Genomic DNA, 17297 nt, shown 5'->3' with positions numbered 1-17297 from the left:
AGTCGCAAAAGTCGCAAAAGTTTTTGCGACAATCTGAAAAGTCGCAAAAGTCGCAAAAGTTTTTGCGACATTCGCAAAAGTCGCAAAAGTTTTTGCGACAATCGCAAACGTCGCAAAAGTTTTTGCAACAATCGCAAAAGTCGCAAAAGTTTTTGCGACAATCGCAAAAGTCGCAAAAGTTTTTGCGACAATCGCAAAAGTCGCAGAAGTCGCAAAAGTTTATGCGACAATCGCAAAAGTCGCAAAAGTTTTTGCGACAATCGCAAAAGTCGCAGAAGTTTTTGCGACAATCGCAAAAGTCGCAAAAGTTTTTGCGACAATCGCAAAAGTCGCAAAAGTTTTTGCGACAATCGCAAAAGTCGCAAAAGTCGCAAAAGTTTTTGCGACAATCGCAAAAATCGCAAAAGTTTTTGCGACAATCGCAAAATTCGCAAAAGTTTTTGCGACAATCGCAAAAGTCGCAAAAGTTTTTGCGACAATCGCAAAAGTCGCAAAAGTTTTTGCGACAATCGGAAAAGTCGCAAAAGTTTTTGCAACAATCGCAAAAGTCGCAAAAGTCGCAAAAGTTTTTGCGACAATCGCAAAAGTCGCAGAAGTTTTTGTGACAATCACAAAAGTCGCAGAAGTTTTTGCGACAATCGCAAAAGTCGCAAAAGTTTTTGCGACAATCGCAAAAGTCGCAAAAGTTTTTGCGACAATCGCAAAAGTCGCAGAAGTTCTTGCGACAATCGCAAAAGTCGCAAAAGTTTTTGCGACAATCACAAAAGTCGCAAAAGTTTTTGCGACAATCGGAAAAGTCGCAAAAGTTTTTGCGACAATCGCAAAAGTCGCAAAAGTTTTTGCGACAATCGCAAAAGTCATAAAAGTCGCAAAAGTTTTTGCGACAATCGCAAAAGTCGCAAAAGTCGCAGAAGTTTTTGTGACAATCGCAAAAGTCGCAAAAGTTTTTGCGACAATCGCAAAAGTCGCAAAAGTCGCAGAAGTTTTTGCGACAATCGCAAAAGTCGCAAAAGTTTTTGCGACAATCGCAAAATTCGCAAAAGTTTTTGCGACAATCGCAAAAGTCGCAAAAGTTTTTGCGACAATCACAAAAGTCGCAAAAGTTTTTGCGACAATCGCAAAAGTCGCAAAAGTTTTTGCGACAATCGCAAAAGTTATAAAAGTCGCAAAAGTTTTTGCGACAATCGCAAAAGTCGCAAAAGTCGCAGAAGTTTTTGCGACAATCGCAAAAGTCGCAAAAGTTTTTGCGACAATCGCAAAAGTCGCAGAAGTTTTTGCGACAATCGCAAAAGTGGCAAAAGCTTTTGGGACAATCGCAAAAGTCGCAAAAGTCGCAAAAGTCGCAGAAGTTTTTGTGACAATCGCAAAAGTCGCAAAAGTTTTTGCGACAATCGCAAAAGTCGCAGAAGTTTTTGCGACAATCGCAGAAGTTTTTGCGACAATCGCAAAAGTCGCAAAAGTTTTTGCGACAATAGCAAGTTTGTCGCAAAAAAAAGTTTTTGCGACAATCGCAAAAGTCGCAAAAAAAAAGTTTGTCGCAAAAAAAAAGTTTTTGCGACAATCGCAAAAGTCGCAAAAGTCGCAAAAGTTTTTGCGACAATCGCAAAAGTCGCAAAAGTTTTTGCGACAATCGCAGAAGTTGCAAAAGTTTTTGCGACAATCGACAAAGTCGCAAAAGTTTTTGCGACAATCGCAAAAGTCGCAAAAGTCGCAAAAGTTTTTGCGACAATCGCAAAAGTCGCAAAAGTTTTTGCGACAATCGAAAAAGTCGCAAAAGTTTTTGCGACAATCGCAAAAGTCGCAAAAGTTTTTGCGACAATCGGAAAAGTCGCAAAAGTCGCAAAAGTCTTAAAAGTTGCAAAAGTTTTTGCGACAATCGCAAAAGTCGCAAAAGTCGCAAAAGTTTTTGTGACAATCGCAAAATTTGCAAAAGTTTTTGCGACAATCGCAAAAGTTGCAAAAGTCGCAAAAGTTTTTGCGACAATCGCAAAAGTTTTTGCGACAATCGCAAAAGTCGCAAAAGTTTTTGCGACAATCGCAAAAGTCGCAAAAGTCGCAGAAGTTTTTGCGACAATCGCAAAAGTCGCAAAAGTCGCAAAAGTTTTTGCTACAATCGCAAAAGTCGCAAAAGTTTTTGCGACAATCGCAAAAGTCGCAAAAGTTTTTGCGACAATCGCAAAAGTCGCAAAAGTTTTTGCGACAATCGCAAAAGTCATAAAAGTCGCAAAAGTTTTTGCGACAACCGCAAAAGTCGCAAAAGTTTTTGCGACAATCGCAAAAGTCGCAAAAGTCGCAAAAGTTTTTGCGACAATCGCAAAAGTCGCAAAAGTTTTTGCGACAATCGAAAAAGTCGCAAAAGTTTTTGCGACAATCGCAAAAGTCGCAAAAGTTTTTGCGACAATCGCAAAAGTCGCAAAAGTCGCAAAAGTTTTTGCGACAATCGCAAAAGTCGCAAAGGTTTTTGCGACAATCGCAAAAGTCGCAAAAGTTTTTGCGACAATCGCAAAAGTCGCAAAAGTTTTTGCGACAATCGCAAAAGTCGCAAAAGTCGCAAAAGTTTTTGCGACAATCGCAAAAGTCGCAAAAGTTTTTGCGACAATCGAAAAAGTCGCAAAAGTTTTTGCGACAATCGCAAAAGTCGCAAAAGTTTTTGCGACAATCGCAAAAGTCGCAAAAGTCGCAAAAGTTTTTGCGACAATCGCAAAAGTTTTTGCGACAATCGCAAAAGTCGCAAAAGTCGCAAAAGTTTTTGCGACAATCGCAAAAGTCGCAAAAGTGTTTGCGACAATCGACAAAGTCGCAAAAGTCGCAAAAGTTTTTGCGACAATCGCAAAAGTCGCAAAAGTTTTTGCGACAATCGCAAAAGTCGCAGAAGTTTTTGCGACAATCGCAAAAGTGGCAAAAGTTTTTGCGACAATCGCAAAAGTCGCAAAAGTCGCAAAAGTCGCAAAAGTTTTTGCGACAATCGCAGAAGTTGCAAAAGTTTTTGCGACAATCGCAAAAGTCGCAAAAGTCGCAAAAGTCTTAAAAGTTGCAAAAGTTTTTGCGACAATCGCAAAAGTCGCAAAAGTCGCAGAAGTTTTTGTGACAATCGCAAAATTTGCAAAAGTTTTTGCGACAATCGCAAAAGTTGCAAAAGTCGCAAAAGTTTTTGCGACAATCGCAAAAGTTTTTGCGACAATCGCAAAAGTCGCAAAAGTTTTTGCGACAATCGCAAAAGTCGCAAAAGTCGCAGAAGTTTTTGCGACAATCGCAAAAGTCGCAAAAGTTTTTGCGACAATCGCAAAAGTCGCAAAAGTCGCAAAAGTCGCAAAAGTTTTTGCGACAATCGCAAAAGTCGCAAAAGTTTTTGCGACAATCGCAAAAGTCGCAAAAGTTTTTGCGACAATCGCAAAAGTCATAAAAGTCGCAAAAGTCATAAAAGTCGCAAACGTTTTTACGACAATCGGAAAAGTCGCAAAAGTCGCAGAAGTTTTTGCGACAATCGCAAAAGTCGCAAAAGTTTTTGCGACAATCGCAAAAGTCGCAAAAGTTTTTGCGACAATCGCAAAAGTTTTTGCGACAATCGCAAAAGTCGCAGAAGTTTTTGCGACAATCGCAAAAGTCGCAAAAGTCGCAAAAGTTTTTGCGACAATCGCAAAAGTCGCAAAAGTTTTTGCGACAATCGCAAAAGTCGCAGAAGTTTTTGCGACAATCGAAAGAGTCGCAAAAGTTTTTGCGACAATCGCAAAAGTCGCAAAAGTTTTTGCGACAATCGCAAAAGTCGCAAAAGTTTTTGCGACAATCGCAAAAGTCGCAAAAGTCGCAAAAGTCGCAAAAGTTTTTGCGACAATCGCAAAAATCGCAAAAGTTTTTGCGACAATCGCAAAAGTCGCAAAAGTTTTTGCGACAATCGCAAAAGTCGCAGAAGTTTTTGCGACAATCGCAGAAGTTTTTGCGACAATCGTAAAAGTCGCAAAAGTTTTTGCGACAATCGCAAAAGTCGCAAAAGTCGCAAAAGTTTTTGCGACAATCGCAAAAGTCGCAAAAGTTTTTGCGACAATCGAAAAAGTCGCAAAAGTTTTTGCGACGATCGCAAAAGTCGCAAAAGTTTTTGCGACAATCGCAAAAGTCGCAAAAGTTTTTGCGACAATCGCAAAAGTCGCAAAAGTTTTTGCGACAATCGCAAAAGTCGCAAAAGTTTTTGCGACAATCGCAAAAGTCGCAGAAGTTTTTGCAACAATCGCAAAAGTCGCAAAAGTCGCAAAAGTTTTTGCGACAATCGCAAAAGTCGCAAAAGTCGCAGAAGTTTTTGCGACAATCGCAAAAGTCGCAGAAGTTTTTGCGACAATCGCAAAAGTCGCAGAAGTTTTTGCGACAATCGCAAAAGTCGCAGAAGTTTTTGCGACAATCGCAAAAGTCGCAAAAGTTTTTGCGACAATCGAAAAAGTCGCAAAAGTTTTTGCGACGATCGCAAAAGTCGCAAAAGTTTTTGCGACAATCGCAAAAGTCGCAAAAGTTTTTGCGACAATCGCAAAAGTCGCAAAAGTTTTTGCGACAATCGCAAAAGTCGCAAAAGTTTTTGCGACAATCGCAAAAGTCGCAGAAGTTTTTGCAACAATCGCAAAAGTCGCAAAAGTCGCAAAAGTTTTTGCGACAATCGCAAAAGTCGCAAAAGTCGCAGAAGTTTTTGCGACAATCGCAAAAGTCGCAGAAGTTTTTGCGACAATCGCAAAAGTCGCAGAAGTTTTTGCGACAATCGCAAAAGTCGCAGAAGTTTTTGCGACAATCGCAAAAGTCGCAAAAGTTTTTGCGACAATCGCAAAAGTCGCAAAAGTCGCAAAAGTTTTTGCGACAATCGCAAAAGTCGCAGAAGTTTTTGCGACAATCGCAAAAGTCGCAAAAGTTTTTGCGACAATCGCAAAAGTCGCAGAAGTTTTTGCGACAATCGCAAAAGTCGCAGAAGTTTTTGCGACAATCGCAAAAGTCGCAAAAGTTTTTGCGACAATCGCAAAAGTCGCAGAAGTTTTTGCGACAATCGCAAAAGTCGCAAAAGTTTTTGCGACAATCGCAAAAGTCGCAGAAGTTTTTACGACAATCGCAAAAGTCGCAGAAGTTTTTGCGACAATCGCAAAAGTCGCAAAAGTTTTTGCGACAATCGCAAAAGTCGCAGAAGTTTTTGCGACAATCGCAAAAGTCGCAAAAGTCGCAAAAGTTTTTGCGACAATCGCAAAAGTCGCAGAAGTTTTTGCGACAATCGCAAAAGTCGCAGAAGTTTTTGCGACAATCGCAAAAGTCGCAGAAGTTTTTGCGACAATCGCAAAAGTCGCAAAAGTTTTTGCGACAATCGCAAAAGTCGCAAAAGTCGCAAAAGTTTTTGCGACAATCGCAAAAGTCGCAAAAGTTTTTGCGACAATCGCAAAAGTCGCAAAAGTTTTTGCGACAATCGCAAAAGTCGCAGAAGTTTTTGCGACAATCGCAAAAGTCGCAAAAGTTTTTGGGACAATTGCAAAAGTCGCAGAAGTTTTTACAACAATCGCAAAAGTCGCAGAAGTTTTTGCGACAATCGCAAAAGTCGCAAAAGTTTTTGCGACAATCGCAAAAGTCGCAAAAGTCGCAGAAGTTTTTGCGACAATCGCAAAAGTCGCAAAAGTTTTTGCGACAATCGCAAAAGTCGCAGAAGTTTTTGCGACAATCGCAAAAGTCGCAAAAGTTTTTGCGACAATCGCAAAAGTCGCAAAAGTCGCAGAAGTTTTTGCGACAATCGCAAAAGTCGCAAAAGTCGCAAAAGTTTTTGCGACAATCGCAAAAGTCGCAAAAGTTTTTGCGACAATCGCAAAAGTCGCAAAAGTCGCAAAAGTTTTTGCGACAATCGCAAAAGTCGCAAAAGTTTTTGCGACAATCGCAAAAGTCGCAAAAGTCGCAGAAGTTTTTGCGACAATCGCAAAAGTCGCAGAAGTTTTTGCGACAATCGCAAAAGTCGCAAAAGTTTTTGCGACAATCGCAAAAGTCGCAAAAGTTTTTGCGACAATCGCAAAAGTCGCAAAAGTTTTTGCGACAATCGCAAAAGTCGCAGAAGTTTTTGCGACAATCGCAAAAGTCGCAAAAGTTTTTGCGACAATCGCAAAAGTCGCAAAAGTTTTTGCGACAATCGGAAAAGTCGCAAAAGTCGCAAAAGTTTTTGCGACAATCGCAAAAGTCGCAAAAGTTTTTGCGACAATCGCAAAAGTCGCACAAATTTTTGCGACAATCGCAAAAGTCGCAAAAGTTTTTGCGACAATCGCAAAAGTCGCAAAAGTTTTTGCGACAATCGCAAAAGTCGCAGAAGTTTTTGCGACAATCGCAAAAGTCGCAAAAGTCGCAGAAGTTTTTGCGACAATCGCAAAAGTCGCAAAAGTTTTTGTGACAATCGCAAAAGTCGCAAAAGTTTTTGCGACAATCGCAAAAGTCGCAGAAGTTTTTGCGACAATCGCAAAAGTCGCAAAAGTTTTTGCGACAATCGCAAAAGTCGCAGAAGTTTTTGCGACAATCGCAAAAGTCGCAGAAGTTTTTGCGACAATCGCAAAAGTCGCAAAAGTTTTTGCGACAATCGCAAAAGTCGCAAAAGTCGCAAAAGTTTTTGCGACAATCGCAAAAGTCGCAAAAGTTGTTGCGACAATCGCAAAAGTCGCAGAAGTTTTTGCGACAATCGCAAAAGTCGCAAAAGTTTTTGCGACAATCGCAAAAGTCGCAAAAGTCGCAAAAGTTTTTGCGACAATCGCAAAAGTCGCAAAAGTTTTTGCGACAATCGCAAAAGTCGCAAAAGTTTTTGCGACAATCGCAAAAGTCGCAAAAGTTTTTGCGACAATCGCAAAAGTCGCAGAAGTTTTTGCGACAATCGCAAAAGTCGCAGAAGTTTTTGCGATAATCGGAAAAGTCGCAAAAGTCGCAAAAGTTTTTGCGACAATCGCAAAAGTCGCAAAAGTTTTTGCGACAATCGCAAAAGTCGCTAAAGTTTTTGCGACAATCGCAAAAGTCGCAAAAGTTTTTGCGACAATCGCAAAAGTCGCAGAAGTTTTTGCGACAATCGGAAAAGTCGCAAAAGTCGCAAAAGTTTTTGCGACAATCGCAAAAGTCGCAAAAGTTTTTGCGACAATCGCAAAAGTCGCAAAAGTTTTTGCGACAATCGCAAAAGTCGCAGAAGTTTTTGCGACAATCGCAAAAGTCGCAAAAGTTTTTGCGACAATCGGAAAAGTCGCAAAAGTCGCAGAAGTTTTTGCGACAATCGCAAAAGTCGCAAAAGTTTTTGCGACAATCGCAAAAGTCGCAAAAGTTTTTGCGACAATCGCAAAAGTCGCAAAAGTTTTTGCGACAATCGCAAAAGTCGCAGAAGTTTTTGCGACAATCGCAAAAGTCGCAAAAGTCGCAAAAGTTTTTGCGACAATCGCAAAAGTCGCAGAAGTTTTTGCGACAATCGCAAAAGTCGCAAAAGTTTTTGCGACAATCGCAAAAGTCGCAGAAGTTTTTGCGACAATCGCAAAAGTCGCAAAAGTTTTTGCGACAATCGCAAAAGTCGCAAAAGTTTTTTCGACAATCGCAAAAGTCGCAAAAGTTTTTGCGACAATCGCAAAAGTCGCAAAAGTTTTTGCGACAATCGCAAAAGTCGCAAAAGTTTTTGCGACAATCGCAAAAGTCGCAAAAGTTTTTGCGACAATCGCAAAAGTCGCAAAAGTTTTTGCGACAATCGCAAAAGTCGCAAAAGTTTTTGCGACAATCGCAAAAGTCGCAAAAGTTTATGCGACAATCGCAAAAGTCGCAAAAGTTTTTGCGACAATCGCAAAAGTCGCAAAAGTTTTTGCGACAATCGGAAAAGTCGCAAAAGTCGCAAAAGTTTTTGCGACAATCGCAAAAGTCGCAGAAGTTTTTGCGACAATCGCAAAAGTCGCAAAAGTTTTTGCGACAATCGCAAAAGTCACAAAAGTTTTTGCGACAATCGCAAAAGTCGCAAAAGTCGCAAAAGTTTTTGCGACAATCGCAAAAGTCGCAAAAGTTTTTGCGACAATCGGAAAAGTCGCAAAAGTCGCAAAAGTTTTTGCGACAATCGCAAAAGTCGCAAAAGTTTTTGCGACAATCGCAAAAGTCGCAGAAGTTTTTGCGACAATCGCAAAAGTCGCAAAAGTTTTTGCGACAATCGCAAAAGTCGCAAAAGTTTTTGCGACAATCGGAAAAGTCGCAAAAGTCGCAAAAGTTTTTGCGACAATCGCAAAAGTCGCAAAAGTTTTTGCGACAATCGCAAAAGTCGCAGAAGTTTTTGCGACAATCGCAAAAGTCGCAGAAGTTTTTGCGACAATCGCAAAAGTCGCAAAAGTTTTTGCGACAATCGCAAAAGTCGCAAAAGTCGCAAAAGTTTTTGCGACAATCGCAAAAGTCGCAAAAGTTTTTGCGACAATCGCAAAAGTCGCAAAAGTTTTTGCGACAATCGCAAAAGTCGCAAAAGTTTTTGCGACAATCGCAAAAGTCGCAGAAGTTTTTGCGACAATCGCAAAAGTCGCAAAAGTTTTTGCGACAATCGCAAAAGTCGCAAAAGTTTTTGCGACAATCGGAAAAGTCGCAAAAGTCGCAAAAGTTTTTGCGACAATCGCAAAAGTCGCAAAAGTTTTTGCGACAATCGCAAAAGTCGCAGAAGTTTTTGCGACAATCGCAAAAGTCGCAAAAGTTTTTGCGACAATCGCAAAAGTCGCAAAAGTTTTTGCGACAATCGCAAAAGTCGCAAAAGTCGCAAAAGTTTTTGCGACAATCGCAAAAGTCGCAAAAGTTTTTGCGACAATCGCAAAAGTCGCAAAAGTTTTTGCGACAATCGCAAAAGTCGCAAAAGTTTTTGCGACAATCGCAAAAGTCGCAAAAGTTTTTGCGACAATCGCAAAAGTCGCAAAAGTTTTTGCGACAATCGCAAAAGTCGCAAAAGTTTTTTCGACAATCGCAAAAGTCGCAAAAGTTTTTGCGACAATCGCAAAAGTCGCAAAAGTTTTTGCGACAATCGCAAAAGTCGCAAAAGTTTTTGCGACAATCGCAAAAGTCGCAAAAGTTTTTGCGACAATCGCAAAAGTCGCAAAAGTTTTTGCGACAATCGCAAAAGTCGCAAAAGTTTTTGCGACAATCGCAAAAGTCGCAAAAGTTTATGCGACAATCGCAAAAGTCGCAAAAGTTTTTGCGACAATCGCAAAAGTCGCAAAAGTTTTTGCGACAATCGGAAAAGTCGCAAAAGTCGCAAAAGTTTTTGCGACAATCGCAAAAGTCGCAGAAGTTTTTGCGACAATCGCAAAAGTCGCAAAAGTTTTTGCGACAATCGCAAAAGTCACAAAAGTTTTTGCGACAATCGCAAAAGTCGCAAAAGTTTTTGCGACAATCGCAAAAGTCGCAAAAGTTTTTGCGACAATCGGAAAAGTCGCAAAAGTCGCAAAAGTTTTTGCGACAATCGCAAAAGTCGCAAAAGTTTTTGCGACAATCGCAAAAGTCGCAGAAGTTTTTGCGACAATCGCAAAAGTCGCAAAAGTTTTTGCGACAATCGCAAAAGTCGCAAAAGTTTTTGCGACAATCGCAAAAGTCGCAGAAGTTTTTACGACAATCGCAAAAGTCGCAAAAGTTTTTGCGACAATCGCAAAAGTCGCAAAAGTCGCAAAAGTTTTTGCGACAATCGCAAAAGTCGCAAAAGTTTTTGCGACAATCGCAAAAGTCGCAAAAGTTTTTGCGACAATCGCAAAAGTCGCAAAAGTTTTTGCGACAATCGCAAAAGTCGCAAAAGTCGCAGAAGTTTTTGCGACAATCGCAAAAGTCGCAGAAGTTTTTGCGACAATCGCAAAAGTCGCAAAAGTTTTTGCGACAATCGCAAAAGTCGCAAAAGTTTTTGCGACAATCGCAAAAGTCGCAAAAGTCGCAGAAGTTTTTGTGACAATCGCAAAAGTCGCAAAAGTTTTTGCGACAATCGCAAAAGTCGCAAAAGTCGCAAAAGTTTTTGCGACAATCGCAAAAGTCGCAAAAGTTTTTGCGACAATCGCAAAAGTCGCAAAAGTCGCAAAAGTTTTTGCGACAATCGCAAAAGTCGCAAAAGTTTTTGCGACAATCGCAAAAGTCGCAAAAGTTTTTGCGACAATCGCAAAAGTCGCAAAAGTTTTTGCGACAATCGCAAAAGTCGCAGAAGTTTTTGCGACAATCGCAAAAGTCGCAAAAGTTTTTGCGACAATCGCAAAAGTCGCAAAAGTTTTTGCGACAATCGCAAAAGTCGCAGAAGTTTTTGCGACAATCGCAAAAGTCGCAAAAGTCGCAAAAATTTTTGCGACAATCGCAAAAGTCGCAAAAGTCGCAAAAATTTTTGCGACAATCGCAAAAGTCGCAGAAGTTTTTGCGACAATCGCAAAAGTCGCAAAAGTTTTTGCGACAATCGCAAAAGTCGCAAAAGTCGCAGTAGTTTTTGCGACAATCGCAAAAGTCGCAAAAGTTTTTGCGACAATCGCAAAAGTCGCAGAAGTTTTTGCGACAATCGCAAAAGTCGCAAAAGTTTTTGCGACAATCGCAAAAGTCGCAAAAGTTTTTGCGACAATCGCAAAAGTCGCAAAAGTTTTTGCGACAATCGCAAAAGTCGCAGAAGTTTTTGCGACAATCGCAAAAGTCGCAAAAGTTTTTGCGACAATCGCAAAAGTCGCAGAAGTTTTTGCGACAATCGCAAAAGTCGCAAAAGTTTTTGCGACAATCGCAAAAGTCGCAAAAGTCGCAAAAATTTTTGCGACAATCGCAAAAGTCGCAGAAGTTTTTGCGACAATCGCAAAAGTCGCAAAAGTCGCAAAAATTTTTGCGACAATCGCAAAAGTCGCAAAAGTTTTTGCGACAATCGCAAAAGTCGCAAAAGTTTTTGCGACAATCGCAAAAGTCGCAGAAGTTTTTGCGACAATCGCAAAAGTCGCAAAAGTTTTTGCGACAATCGCAAAAGTCGCAAAAGTCGCAAAAGTTTTTGCGACAATCGCAAAAGTCGCAGAAGTTTTTGCGACAATCGCAAAAGTCGCAAAAGTTTTTGCGACAATCGCAAAAGTCGCAAAAGTCGCAAAAGTTTTTGCGACAATCGCAAAAGTCGCAAAAGTTTTTGCGACAATCGCAAAAGTCGCAAAAGTTTTTGCGACAATCGCAAAAGTCGCAAAAGTTTTTGCGACAATCGGAAAAGTCGCAAAAGTCGCAAAAGTTTTTGCGACAATCGCAAAAGTCGCAAAAGTTTTTGCGACAATCGCAAAAGTCGCAAAAGCCGCAAAAGTTTTTGCGACAATCGCAAAAGTCGCAAAAGTTTTTGCGACAATCGCAAAAGTCGCAAAAGTTTTTGCGACAATCGCAAAAGTCGCAAAAGTCGCAGAAGTTTTTGCGACAATCGCAAAAGTCGCAGAAGTTTTTGCGACAATCGCAAAAGTCGCAAAAGTTTTTGCGACAATCGCAAAAGTCGCAGAAGTTTTTGCGACAATCGCAAAAGTCGCAAAAGTTTTTGCGACAATCGCAAAAGTCGCAGAAGTTTTTGCGACAATCGCAAAAGTCGCAGAAGTTTTTGCGACAATCGCAAAAGTCGCAGAAGTTTTTGCGACAATCGCAAAAGTCGCAGAAGTTTTTGCGACAATCGCAAAAGTCGCAAAAGTTTATGCGACAATCGCAAAAGTCACAAAAGTTTTTGCGACAATCGCAAAAGTCGCAAAAGTTTTTGCGACAATCGCAAAAGTCGCAAAAGTTTTTGCGACAATCGGAAAAGTCGCAAAAGTCGCAAAAGTTTTTGCGACAATCGCAAAAGTCGCAAAAGTTTTTGCGACAATCGCAAAAGTCGCAGAAGTTTTTGCGACAATCGCAAAAGTCGCAAAAGTTTTTGCGACAATCGCAAAAGTCGCAAAAGTTTTTGCGACAATCGCAAAAGTCGCAGAAGTTTTTACGACAATCGCAAAAGTCGCAAAAGTTTTTGCGACAATCGCAAAAGTCGCAAAAGTTTTTGCGACAATCGCAAAAGTCGCAAAAGTTTTTGCGACAATCGCAAAAGTCGCAAAAGTTTTTGCGACAATCGCAAAAGTCGCAAAAGTTTTTGCGACAATCGCAAAAGTCGCAAAAGTCGCAGAAGTTTTTGCGACAATCGCAAAAGTCGCAGAAGTTTTTGCGACAATCGCAAAAGTCGCAAAAGTTTTTGCGACAATCGCAAAAGTCGCAAAAGTTTTTGCGACAATCGCAAAAGTCGCAAAAGTCGCAGAAGTTTTTGTGACAATCGCAAAAGTCGCAAAAGTTTTTGCGACAATCGCAAAAGTCGCAAAAGTCGCAAAAGTTTTTGCGACAATCGCAAAAGTCGCAAAAGTTTTTGCGACAATCGCAAAAGTCGCAAAAGTTTTTGCGACAATCGCAAAAGTCGCAAAAGTTTTTGCGACAATCGCAAAAGTCGCAAAAGTTTTTGCGACAATCGCAAAAGTCGCAAAAGTTTTTGCGACAATCGCAAAAGTCGCAGAAGTTTTTGCGACAATCGCAAAAGTCGCAAAAGTTTTTGCGACAATCGCAAAAGTCGCAAAAGTTTTTGCGACAATCGCAAAAGTCGCAGAAGTTTTTGCGACAATCGCAAAAGTCGCAAAAGTCGCAAAAATTTTTGCGACAATCGCAAAAGTCGCAAAAGTCGCAAAAATTTTTGCGACAATCGCAAAAGTCGCAGAAGTTTTTGCGACAATCGCAAAAGTCGCAAAAGTTTTTGCGACAATCGCAAAAGTCGCAAAAGTCGCAGTAGTTTTTGCGACAATCGCAAAAGTCGCAAAAGTTTTTGCGACAATCGCAAAAGTCGCAGAAGTTTTTGCGACAATCGCAAAAGTCGCAAAAGTTTTTGCGACAATCGCAAAAGTCGCAAAAGTTTTTGCGACAATCGCAAAAGTCGCAAAAGTTTTTGCGACAATCGCAAAAGTCGCAAAAGTTTTTGCGACAATCGCAAAAGTCGCAGAAGTTTTTGCGACAATCGCAAAAGTCGCAAAAGTTTTTGCGACAATCGCAAAAGTCGCAGAAGTTTTTGCGACAATCGCAAAAGTCGCAAAAGTCGCAAAAATTTTTGCGACAATCGCAAAAGTCGCAGAAGTTTTTGCGACAATCGCAAAAGTCGCAAAAGTCGCAAAAATTTTTGCGACAATCGCAAAAGTCGCAAAAGTTTTTGCGACAATCGCAAAAGTCGCAAAAGTTTTTGCGACAATCGCAAAAGTCGCAAAAGTTTTTGCGACAATCGCAAAAGTCGCAAAAGTTTTTGCGACAATCGCAAAAGTCGCAAAAGTCGCAAAAGTTTTTGCGACAATCGCAAAAGTCGCAGAAGTTTTTGCGACAATCGCAAAAGTCGCAAAAGTTTTTGCGACAATCGCAAAAGTCGCAAAAGTCGCAAAAGTTTTTGCGACAATCGCAAAAGTCGCAAAAGTTTTTGCGACAATCGCAAAAGTCGCAAAAGTTTTTGCGACAATCGCAAAAGTCGCAAAAGTTTTTGCGACAATCGGAAAAGTCGCAAAAGTCGCAAAAGTTTTTGCGACAATCGCAAAAGTCGCAAAAGTTTTTGCGACAATCGCAAAAGTCGCAAAAGCCGCAAAAGTTTTTGCGACAATCGCAAAAGTCGCAAAAGTTTTTGCGACAATCGCAAAAGTCGCAAAAGTTTTTGCGACAATCGCAAAAGTCGCAAAAGTCGCAGAAGTTTTTGCGACAATCGCAAAAGTCGCAGAAGTTTTTGCGACAATCGCAAAAGTCGCAAAAGTTTTTGCGACAATCGCAAAAGTCGCAGAAGTTTTTGCGACAATCGCAAAAGTCGCAAAAGTTTTTGCGACAATCGCAAAAGTCGCAGAAGTTTTTGCGACAATCGCAAAAGTCGCAGAAGTTTTTGCGACAATCGCAAAAGTCGCAGAAGTTTTTGCGACAATCGCAAAAGTCGCAAAAGTTTTTGCGACAATCGCAGAAGTCGCAAAAGTTTTTGCGACAATCGCAAAAGTCGCAAAAGTTTTTGCGACAGTCGCAAAAGTCGCAGAAGTTTTTGCGACAATCGCAAAAGTCGCAGAAGTTTTTGCGACAATCGCAAAAGTCGCAAAAGTTTTTGCGACAATCGCAAAAGTCGTAAAAGTTTTTGCGACAATCGCAAAAGTCGCAGAAGTTTTTGCGACAATCGCAAAAGTCGCAAAAGTTTTTGCGACAATCGCAAAAGTCGCAAAAGTCGCAAAAGTTTTTGCGACAATCGCAAAAGTCGCAAAAGTCGCAGAAGTTTTTGCGACAATCGCAAAAGTCGCAGAAGTTTTTGCGACAATCGCAAAAGTCGCAAAAGTTTTTGCGACAATCGCAAAAGTCGCAGAAGTTTTTGCGACAATCGCAAAAGTCGCAAAAGTTTTTGCGACAATCGCAAAAGTCGCAGAAGTTTTTGCGACAATCGCAAAAGTCGCAGAAGTTTTTGCGACAATCGGAAAAGTCGCAAAAGTCGCAAAAGTTTTTGCAACAATCGCAAAAGGCGCAAAAATCGCAAAAGTTTTTGCGACAATCGCAAAAGTCGCAAAAGTTTTTGCGACAATCGCAAAAGTCGCAAAAGTTTTGCGACCATCGCAAAAGTCGCAAAAGTTTTTGCGACAATCGCAAAAGTCGCAAAAGTTTTTGCGACAATCGCAAAAGTCGCAAAAGTTTTTGCGACAATCGGAAAAGTCGCAAAAGTTTTTGCGACAATCGCAAAAGTCGCAAAAGTCGCAAAAGTTTTTGCGACAATCGCAAAAGTCGCAGAAGTTTTTGCGACAATCGCAGAACTCGCAGAAGTTTTTGCGACAATCGCAAAAGTCGCAGAAGTTTTTGCGACAATCGCAAAAGTCGCAGAAGTTTTTGCGACAATCGCAAAAGTCGCAAAAGTTTTTGCGACAATCGCAAAAGTCGCAAAAGTCGCAAAAGTTTTTGCGACAATCGCAAAAGTCGCAGAAGTTTTTGCGACAGTCGCAAAAGTCGCAGAAGTTTTTGCGACAATCGCAAAAGTCGCAAAAGTTTTTGCGACAATCGCAAAAGTCGCAAAAGTTTTTGCGACAATCGCAAAAGTCGCAAAAGTTTTTGCGACAATCGCAAAAGTCGCAGAAGTTTTTGCGACAATCGCAAAAGTCGCAAAAGTTTTTGCGACAATCGCAAAAGTCGCAAAAGCCGCAAAAGTTTTTGCGACAATCGCAAAAGTCGCAAAAGTTTTTGCGACAATCGCAAAAGTCGCAAAAGTCGCAGAAGTTTTTCCGACAATCGCAAAAGTCGCAGAAGTTTTTGCGACAATCGCAAAAGTCGCAAAAGTTTTTGCGACAATCGCAAAAGTCGCAGAAGTTTTTGCGACAATCGCAAAAGTCGCAAAAGTTTTTGCGACAATCGCAAAAGTCGCAGAAGTTTTTGCGACAATCGCAAAAGTCGCAAAAGTTTTTGCGACAATCGCAAAAGTCGCAGAAGTTTTTGCGACAATCGCAAAAGTCGCAAAAGTTTTTGCGACAATCGCAGAAGTCGCAAAAGTTTTTGCGACAATCGCAAAAGTCGCAGAAGTTTTTGCGACAATCGCAAAAGTCGCAGAAGTTTTTGCGACAATCGCAAAAGTCGCAGAAGTTTTTGCGACAATCGCAAAAGTCGCAGAAGTTTTTGCGACAATCGCAAAAGTCGCAAAAGTTTTTGCGACAATCGCAAAAGTCGCAAAAGTTTTTGCGACAATCGCAAAAGTCGCAGAAGTTTTTGCGACAATCGCAAAAGTCGCAGAAGTTTTTGCGACAATCGCAAAAGTCGCAAAAGTTTTTGCGACAATCGCAGAAGTCGCAGAAGTTTTTGCGACAATCGCAAAAGTCGCAGAAGTTTTTGCGACAATCGCAAAAGTCGCAGAAGTTTTTGCGACAATCGCAAAAGTCGCAAAAGTTTTTGCGACAATCGCAGAAGTCGCAAAAGTCGCAAAAGTTTTTGCGACAATCGCAAAAGTCGCAAAAGTTTTTGCGACAATCGCAAAAGTCGCAGAAGTTTTTGCGACAATCGCAAAAGTCGCAAAAGTTTTTGCGACAATCGCAAAAGTCGCAGAAGTTTTTGCGACAATCGCAAAAGTCGCAGAAGTTTTTGCGACAATCGCAAAAGTCGCAAAAGTTTTTGCGACAATCGCAAAAGTCGCAAAAGTTTTTGCGACAATCGCAAAAGTCGCAGAAGTTTTTGCGACAATCGCAAAAGTCGCAAAAGTTTTTGCGACAATCGCAAAAGTCGCAAAAGTCGCAAAAGTCGCAGAAGTTTTTGCGACAATCGCAAAAGTCGCAAAAGTTTTTGCGACAATCGCAAAAGTCGCAAAAGTTTTTGCGACAATCGCAAAAGTCGCAGAAGTTTTTGCGACAATCGCAAAAGTCGCAAAAGTTTTTGCGACAATCGCAAAAGTCGCAAAAGTCGCAAAAGTTTTTGCGACAATCGCAAAAGTCGCAAAAGTTTTTGCTACAATCGCAAAAGTCGCAAAAGTTTTTGCGACAATCGCAAAAGTCGCAGAAGTTTTTGCGACAATCGCAAAAGTCGCAGAAGTTTTTGCGACAATCGCAAAAGTCGCAAAAGTTTTTGCGACAATCGCAAAAGTCGCAAAAGTCGCAAAAGTTTTTGCGACAATCGCAAAAGTCGCAAAAGTTTTTGCGACAATCGCAAAAGTCGCAAAAGTTTTTGCGACAATCGCAAAAGTCGCAAAAGTTTTTGCGACAATCGCAAAAGTCGCAAAAGTTTTTGCGACAATCGCAAAAGTCGCAGAAGTTTTTGCGACAATCGCAAAAGTCGCAGAAGTTTTTGCGACAATCGCAAAAGTCGCAAAAGTTTTTGCGACAATCGCAAAAGTCGCAAAAGTTTTTGCGACAATCGCAAAAGTCGCAAAAGTCGCAAAAGTTTTTGCGACAATCGCAAAAGTCGCAAAAGTTTTTGCGACAATCGCAAAAGTCGCAAAAGTTTTTGCGACAATCGCAAAAGTCGCAGAAGTTTTTGCGACAATCGCAAAAGTCGCAAAAGTCGCAAAAGTTTTTGCGACAATCGCAAAAGTCGCAAAAGTTTTTGCGACAATCGCAAAAGTCGCAAAAGTTTTTGCGACAATCGCAAAAGTCGCAGAAGTTTTTGCGACAATCGCAAAAGTCGCAAAAGTCGCAGAAGTTTTTGCGACAATCGCAAAAGTCGCAAAAGTTTTTGCGACAATCGCAAAAGTCGCAAAAGTTTTTGCGACAATCGCAAAAGTCGCAAAAGTTTTTGCGACAATCGCAAAAGTCGCAGAAGTTTTTGCGACAATCGCAAAAGTCGCAAAAGTTTTTGCGACAATCGCAAAAGTCGCAAAAGTT

Source organism: Anopheles coluzzii, chromosome 3 (genome assembly GCF_943734685.1).
Source record: "Anopheles coluzzii chromosome 3, AcolN3, whole genome shotgun sequence".
Classification (NCBI taxonomy): domain Eukaryota; kingdom Metazoa; phylum Arthropoda; class Insecta; order Diptera; family Culicidae; genus Anopheles; species Anopheles coluzzii.
The sequence above is the reverse complement of the archived record's forward strand: the minus strand, read 5'-3'. Positions refer to the sequence as shown.